At 39.2% G+C, this 8,339-nt stretch overlaps 1 long non-coding RNA gene across 1 annotated transcript; it reads right to left on the bottom strand.

Annotated features, from left to right (window-relative positions):
- Positions 1 to 6,556: 6,556 nt before the first annotated feature.
- On the bottom strand, positions 6,557 to 7,758 carry LOC138353006 (uncharacterized). Its single transcript, XR_011223002.1, has 3 exons — positions 7,271 to 7,758; positions 7,008 to 7,134; positions 6,557 to 6,624 (listed from the first exon to the last, which is right to left on the bottom strand). It is a non-coding gene; the product is annotated as an uncharacterized lncRNA (long non-coding RNA).
- Positions 7,759 to 8,339: the final 581 nt, after the last annotated feature.

Below are 8,339 nucleotides of genomic sequence, written 5' to 3'. Positions count from 1 at the left end.
CATCACCTCCACCGTTATACTGACAAATGAGACATAGCTAAGAGTTCAGTGTTGTTCATATAGCATACGACACAGTTTAGTGTTGATCATACAGAATACGACACAGTTCAGTGTTGATCATACAGAATACGACACAGTTCAGTGTTGATCATACAGAATACGACAGTGTTCAGTGTTGTTCATACAGGATACGACAGTGTTGTTCATACAGAATACGACAGTGTTGTTCATACAGGATACGACTGTGTTCAGTCTTGTTCACACATAATGCGATGAAGCATAATGCTGTTCATTCAGGATATTGGAAGGAGTTTAATGATATACAGGATACGAGAGAGAGCAATGATGTTCAAATAGAATACGACGAAGTTCAGCCCTGTTCATCCCAGATCCTTATCCAGACCCGTTCCCAGTGCTCTATAGTGGTAATGGCTTGGCACGTTCCCTGATGAGCCCCTGTGACATGTAACAATATCATGCCGTCATGTCAATGCTTGACGGATAAACACGACAGCCAGCAATAGACTCCGGTCAAATGGACCAGACAAAATATAGCCCCATACGAAATAATGGTATTTACCCTATACCCAATAATAGGGATTAATTTTTACCGCTTGTTACGTATGCGTTAGTGATTGGTCCATATTGTGTGTACATTACCTCTTGTCGCTTATATCTAATCGGCAATTATTTTGCACAGCGAAATTGGACAACGAATGGCCAATTGCTCACCGTCTGGTGACATGTCTAATTCTGACTATAGATTTAGAGATCTTTATTGTTTAGTTCTATGGAATATTTCTCAGTGAGCAGCGATATAGCGAGACAGGCAAACAACCAGGTAGATATAAATAAAAGGACTGGGATTTATTTATTTAACAACAATGAACATTTTTTACTATTCACTTCAACTGTGCCGAGGTAAACCAAATAACACTTCCAATATTTGTATAATAAATCCCATCTAGTTTAGTTAACTTATTATGCACCCAATACCCATCTTGTGGGCGGTAGTGGAAAGGTTACAGATGCACATAATGGTCTCAGGGACTGAACCACACAGTTCATTTAGCTAAGCAAGTTATAATCTTGATGAGCTAGTAACAAAATTCAATAAATATCGTCACATCAACATCAACAATGGGCTCGAGACCGACCACAAGTACAGTTTCTAAATTAGACAACTGACATATGTGAAGAGCTAATATCACAATTGATATGTTTGTCCTGCACACCGCCCCCCATCCAGTGGGCAGCGGTGGATAGGTTACAATCACTCAGTTACTATCTACAATTAGCTAACTTGGGATACTTGGTTAAAATTTCTGGTAGCTGAGCATTTTGAATAAAATATTTACTTCTGAACATGTGTTATAGAATTGTCTCTGAATTCACGTATCTTTTCGCACTCCATCACCAAGTGTCGGAGGGTGTGCGAATAATTTTGTTGACACAGTTTACATTTGGTCAGGTCTAAATCCGCAGATAATAAAAATTCCCAGAGATACTTGTAACCGAGTCTAAGCCGAGAAGTAGTAACTTCTACGGGTCTGCTGATTTTATTGGAGGATCCATAGATGGGTGGCTCTTCTGGCATTATAGTATGATAGATTACATTACTGGTGTCGATTTTACTTTCCTCAGAACTACACGATTTTGTTGAAGTTCTTGGTGAACTATTGCTCTCGGACTCCTTATTGACAGTCAAAGGTTACACCCAATTTCTCCTTTAAAGACAGATTCTCATAAGCTCTATCATGCATTCGGAGGTTAACATGGAATGGAATACACATGAAATGGACTCTGTTACCTTCATTAAAAATTTTGTTGCATTTGTGTTTAGCTTCAGACATTTGCATATTACAGTTATGTCGTGAAGAGTTGAGTGGAATTAAAATGACAAAGTGTCACTTACAATTTATGTATCAAGTTTGGAGACGCATACATTTCACTGCAAGACGTAATACAAATAGTTCGGTCTGAAGGCCCATTTGTTAATACGGACTCCCCACTCAAAATATGAGCCATCAGTCATTGTCAGGACAAATACACTTCCAGTTGCACCCGTGGGCGGTGTAGGAAACCATCAGTGTATATGCCAAAATGAATATCATATATAAAATATCGGTAATGATACAGATTTTCAAATATGATTCATAATACATTACTTCGTAAAGAGTTTAATAAACATGCATACAATCTGCACTTTATTTTTCACTCAATTTATTTTTGTTTACTGTCCAGATGTCATGGTCACTGAGCCTCCGAGTGACCGTCAAGTGTGTGTTAAACGCATAATTCAGTACCTACGACCATTAGTTAAAACTCAAATTAAATGTCACTGCTCATTTTGTGTATGTAGGAAGGCTATGCATTTTCCAACAGGATGATTTTTTATTAATTCTCCCTGTCATACCACAATGAGAATCAATTACCTCTCAGCTAGACTTTGATGTTATTGACGTTATATATAATGAGTTTTCTAATAAAATGCTATATTTATCACCCACAAACATACACGCACGCACACGTTTACACACATGGAGCCTTGCTGCTGTGTGGACAGCGCTCTGGAGTCGTAGTCCTAAGGGCCCGGGTCCGATCCTCGGTAGAGGCAGAAACAAATGGGCTGAGATTCTTGCACCCCTGATGCGCCTGTTCACCTAACAGTAAATAGGTACCTGGGAGTTAGACAGCTGCTGCGGGCTGCTTCCTTAGGATGTGTGTGTGTGTTAGAGAGAAATTTGAGGTAGATATAATAGTGAAAAAAAGATTGATTAGAAAAGCGGGGTCCAAGAGCTAATACCTTTAATCTGCAGACACAAGTAGTAAATAAACACACACACAATAATGTTTTCCCATCACTGTCATCTTCAGCAAGAAAGTCGTCAGTGCAAATTCAGGATAATTTATAAGTGGCTGGGAAGGTAATTTCAGGATAAAAAGCGTTAGGCTAGTGTGACTATATAGCACTTGGAAGGATAGGAAGATCAAACAATAATATGGGATATCAAGAGTCAATGCCGGAATGGTGCCTACTCTAACTATCGGGGGATATATAGTAGTAGGCATCCTTCAGTCTCGGGAGACTATAGAAGTTGCGCCCTGGTTGTCAGTCCTGGTGCAGCGTCTGGTGTGACTGATGAGGCCAATCCCAGAATAGCAGTCCATCCCACACTGAGCACAAGCAAAGAGACTCTCGTGTTGCTTCGACGCTGTGAGGTGAGGCTGGAGTGTCCTCTCCAGGACGCAAACCCTGGGTAGGCCGATATGGAGGAGAAGCTGTTACCCATGCACCAGGTCCCCCCTCTCTCTACGTTGTTAAAATTTTCCAATTGAAAGGCAAACGTCAATACGCATGGTTCCAGTGCCGTCGTAGAAGCTGCCAAAATGAGGTTGAAGTCAACAACGAGCCGCCTTAGAGGCTCCAGCTCCGGATTTTCCATCAAGGTTGACTCCTGAAGCCTTTTCCAAAAGTGGGTATGGCCGCGAGGCAGCGGAGGTTTTAGGTCAGGGGTTTTCCTTCTCCTAGATGAGCTGCCTTCCCAGGCTGTCGAGTGCCCTATACCCAGAGCAGCTGGTTTTAAGGCGCCAGAGGCACGCCATCGCCCCACCTCCTGTCATTAAGAGCAGTTCTGCCAGACTTAGATACTAAGCAACCATTGCAGGCCACGAGTTGGACTTGGTTGTTGGGTGATATATATCTATATAAATAAAAATGGAAATGTTCGTTTGTGCATAACCAGTAATCTCCGATAGTCCTTCACCGATTGCTTTGAAATTTTCACGCAACGTTCCATTCACATCCTGCCAGGTTTTTATATACATACTCTATAGATGTCGCGTCTGTGACGGTAAAAAAACAAGCTTTTTCTGAAAAACGGTGTTTTACATGTGTTTTTCATGTGAGGGAAATCTTCGAAACCTCTTTACCGAATGCTTTGAAATTTTGACACAACGTTGCATTCGAAAAGCGCGTCTTCTTACATATCTACTATATACATGCCTCACTTGTGGCAGGAAAAAAATGCTCGTTTTAAATAACAGCGCCATCTGTTGGATGTAAGAGCAACACACGCTGTAATCTCCAAAAGTTCTTCTCCGATTGCTTTGAAATTTTGACACAACTTTGCATTCGAATATGCGCGTCTTTTTATATACCTCCTATATAGACGACACACCTGTGACAGGTAAAAACATGCGTTTTTGAAAAAAAAGTGCCATCTGTTGCACATAATAGCATCATGTACGCTAAATTAAATATGTCACGAATTCCATTTCAATGTTTCCTATTGCATTGATAAATTTTATTTTCATAGATTTCGATTTATTTAATTTTTTATTGAAGTATTTTGTGTGACATTTTGTTGGAATTAATCTGTGTAGTTTAGCATACCATTCATTTCATAAGTATAAGTATAGATGCAACACCGGTAACAGGTAAAACTATGCTTTTCTTGAAAAAACAGCGTCAAACACATGAAAGAGTAACACACATGCTATACTAAATATGTTACAATTTCATTTCAATATTTCTGATTGCATTGATAAATTGAATTTTCAAAGATTTTGATATATTTTCATTTTGATTGAATTATTTTCTGTGAATTGCGTTGGAATTGAGCTGTGTTGTTTACCATACCGTTCATTTCGTGAGTAAAATTTATTTGTATAATTTTTTCATATTTTCATTTCATTTTTCACTGTTTTTCATGTATTTCAGTAATGGGAACATTAGCTCGCTTGATTTTCCCAAATTTCTGATGGGAACATCAGACCATTTGCGAAGATATCGAACGAGGGAGTGGGGAATGGTGGGGGATGACGAGGGGACGGAAATGAGAGATGGTGGGGAGGACGAGGGGACAAGGGAGGGGGTAATGGTGTGGAAGGACAAGGGGATGGGGGAGTTTGGGATGATGGGGACGAAGGGATGGGGGAATAGAGAATGGTGAGGAGGACAAAGGAACAGGAGAGTTGGCTATGGTGGGAAGGAAGAGGGGATGGTGGAGTGAGGAATGGTTGGGAGGCCGAGGAGACGGGTGAGGGGAGACTGGTGGGGAGGATTCGAGGAAAGGGTTCGAGGAGAGGATTAGGCAAATCGGGCCTTGTATAGTAGGTCGAGAAGTGCGTTCTGGCTACTAGGTACGACATATATATATATATATATATATATATATATATATATATATATATATATATATATATATATATATATATATATATATATATATATATATATATATATATATATATAGCCTTACCACAGCCGGTTGTCCAGCAGAGAGAGAGCCCCGTTACATAACGTCCTGCAACTCTGAGGAGCCTCTCGGTCGCCCAGACGGAATCACAGTGAACCCCTGGAAGAATGGTAGACAGTTGGTGTGGGATTACACTTGCGTTTCAACTTTAGCCAATACCTATGTTGACTTCAGTGCTACACAAGCAGGAGGAGCTACCAATCACCGGGAAGCGGCCAAGTCACGTAAATACTGAGACCTTGAGCACCACTACAATTTTGTCCCCATTGCCTCAGAGACACTTGGTGCCTGGGGTAAAAGTGCTGCTAGTTTTTTGAAGGAGTTGGGGTCTAAGCTAATGGAAACAACTAGAGACCCTAGAGCTGCCAGTTTTCTTTTTCAGCGCCTTAGTGTGGCAATCCAGAGAGGAAATGCTCACTGCATCCATGGTTCCTGCCTGCCATCTGAGGAGCTGGAGGAGCTGTACAACTTGTGACAAGCAGCCTTGTACCCTGCATGTAATCAATATTGTAACTTTTTTTGTGTAATGACATTTTCAAATAAAGTTAGATAAATATACACACATACCAAAAGAATAGGGGTGGTAGGAGAAGAAAATATCAAAGTGTTCAGTGAGGAACCACAAGGTCTTCTCTGAGTACTCTTTATTTCCTTCTCCGAGGCTATGGGTCCCTACACTTGCACCAGCGGTGGTACCCCCTATATATATATATATATATATATATATATATATATATATATATATATATATATATATATATATATATATATATATATATATATATATATGTCGTACCTAGTAGCCAGAACGCAATACTCGGCCTACTATGCAAGGCCCGATTTGCCTAATAAGCCAAGTTTTCCTGAATTTATATATTTTGCAATTTTTTTTCTTATGAAATGATAAAGCTATCCATTTCATTGTGTATGAGTTAATTTTCTTAAATTTGAGTTAAAACTAACGTAGATAAATGACCGAACCTAACCAACCCAACCTAACCTAACCTAACCAATCTTAACCTAACCTAAACTAAGACAACTAAGTTAATATTTTATGGTCTAAATATAATATAATAGTAATTATTCAAATAAACTAATTGGAAACAATTTGTTGAAAATAAAGAAAATCACTCGGCCTATTAGGCAAACCGGGCCTTGCATAGTAGGCCGAGAAGTGCCAACCTAACCAACCCTATCTAACCTAACCTAATCTTAACCAAACCTAAACTAATATAACTAAGTCAATAATTCATGTTCGGCGGCTTATTACGGGTAAAGTAAAAGTTGGTCAATTTGTTTATAAATTTATTTATGAAATGGTTATAGAAAGAGCTGCAACTGGTCCAAGTTTCAACATCACACCCTAAACAGAAAAGGAGAAAAAAAATACACAACGTATTACGCAACGAATTTTCAACATTTTCAAATAATGTCAGGGAACACATGTGTCGACTAAAATCATTTCTATAACACTCAGATATTAAAATTAGTATATAATAAAGGATTGATGTTAGCAGTTTGATCAAAAAAGTGTTTAGTGCAATAATATAATTATTCAAAGTTACCCTTCCACAAATATGCAATATATGATGTTTATAAATTTTTATAAAATCAAAAAATGGACTTTGGACTAAAATGTTTACATCGTTTTGTAGAAGCACAAACTCTACATATAAGGTGTAATTTGCATGTAAATTGATTAATAAATGAAAGCTATGACGTACCTTGAAATTGTAAATTACTTACCTGAATAAAATAACATCAAAGTTTGGCCACCTGTAGCTGAGCTTGACGTCTATCGATTTCGTTCATAATTGGCACCCTTGCAGATAGGCATCCGTTGAGCAAGGTGTGCAAGTTCCATGCAAATCCCCTGATAACAAACGAAAAAAAAAATTGAAAAAAATTGTAAAAAAAAAAAAAAAAAAAATATTATATATATATATATCCTGCACATACATATTACAATTATTACCAAATATCAAATTATAACACTAAAACATACTAACCTATTGAAATTGGTCCGAATTGTGGGTCCTCAAGGTGGCACTGCATTGGGCACTAGTAGGCACTTGCATCATTGCTGGATCACCTTCCTCAGGAGCCTGTCTCGGCTTGTTGGAGGGAGGGAAGTCTAGGAAGGTGTGTGAGGAGGGTCTAGGAGGGTTGAGGAAGGCGTGTGAGGAAGGTTGAGGAAGGTGTGTGAGGAAGGTTGAGGTGGTGTGTGAGGAAGGTGTGTGAGGAAGGTTGAGGTGGTGTGTGAGGAAGGTTGAGGAGGTGTCAGTGCGCCACCATCTCTCACTGGATATTACTCTTCTTCGCGCTAAAGCGGCTTTCTTTTACTGATAAAGACGGCGACCGAGTGCCAGATTTGCTGCTCTTATCTTCTGGCACTATCTCTTTATAAGAGTTTGTGCAGTAGAGGCATCAATGTGCTATTCCAGGAACGATAATGGAGCGCGCGTCGACACAGTACACACTCAATCGGACACACGAGGTGACTGAGGGCTGGGACCTCCCTATGGACACACCAGGGATGAGAAGGTTGCCAATGAATGTATATTTACTCCTTATGCATACAGAGATATTTACGACGTTATTACGAAAAAATTGACGTTTAGATCGTATGTCGCAATACCTTTGGTGCGCCACAGCCGCGGGGCACCGGATTCTGACCAATTACGCATGGAAATGTACCATGAATACGTCAATTTATATCATAAAATAAGTCTGATTGCACCAGAGTGTTGCCAGAACTACGTAGTATTTTCATAAATATTTCACAATATTACGATTTTTCCCGAATTTTTTCGTGTCGTGAGGCCCCTTAACATAATATGGTAATATTATTTCAAATAAACAAATTAAAAACAATTTTTTTAAAATAAAGAAAATCCCTCGGCTTATTAGGCAAATCGGGCTTTGCATAGTAGGCCGAGTACGACGTTCTGGTTACTAGGTACAACATATATATATATATATGTATATATATATATGTCGTACCTAGTAGCCAGAACTCACTTCTCAGCCTACTATGCAAGGCCTGATTTGCCTAATAAGCCAAGTTTTACTGAATTA

The sequence above is a fragment of the Procambarus clarkii genome, chromosome 56 (genome assembly GCF_040958095.1).
Source record: "Procambarus clarkii isolate CNS0578487 chromosome 56, FALCON_Pclarkii_2.0, whole genome shotgun sequence".
Lineage (NCBI taxonomy): Eukaryota > Metazoa > Arthropoda > Malacostraca > Decapoda > Cambaridae > Procambarus > Procambarus clarkii.
The sequence above is the reverse complement of the archived record's forward strand: the minus strand, read 5'-3'. Positions and strand labels throughout refer to the sequence as shown.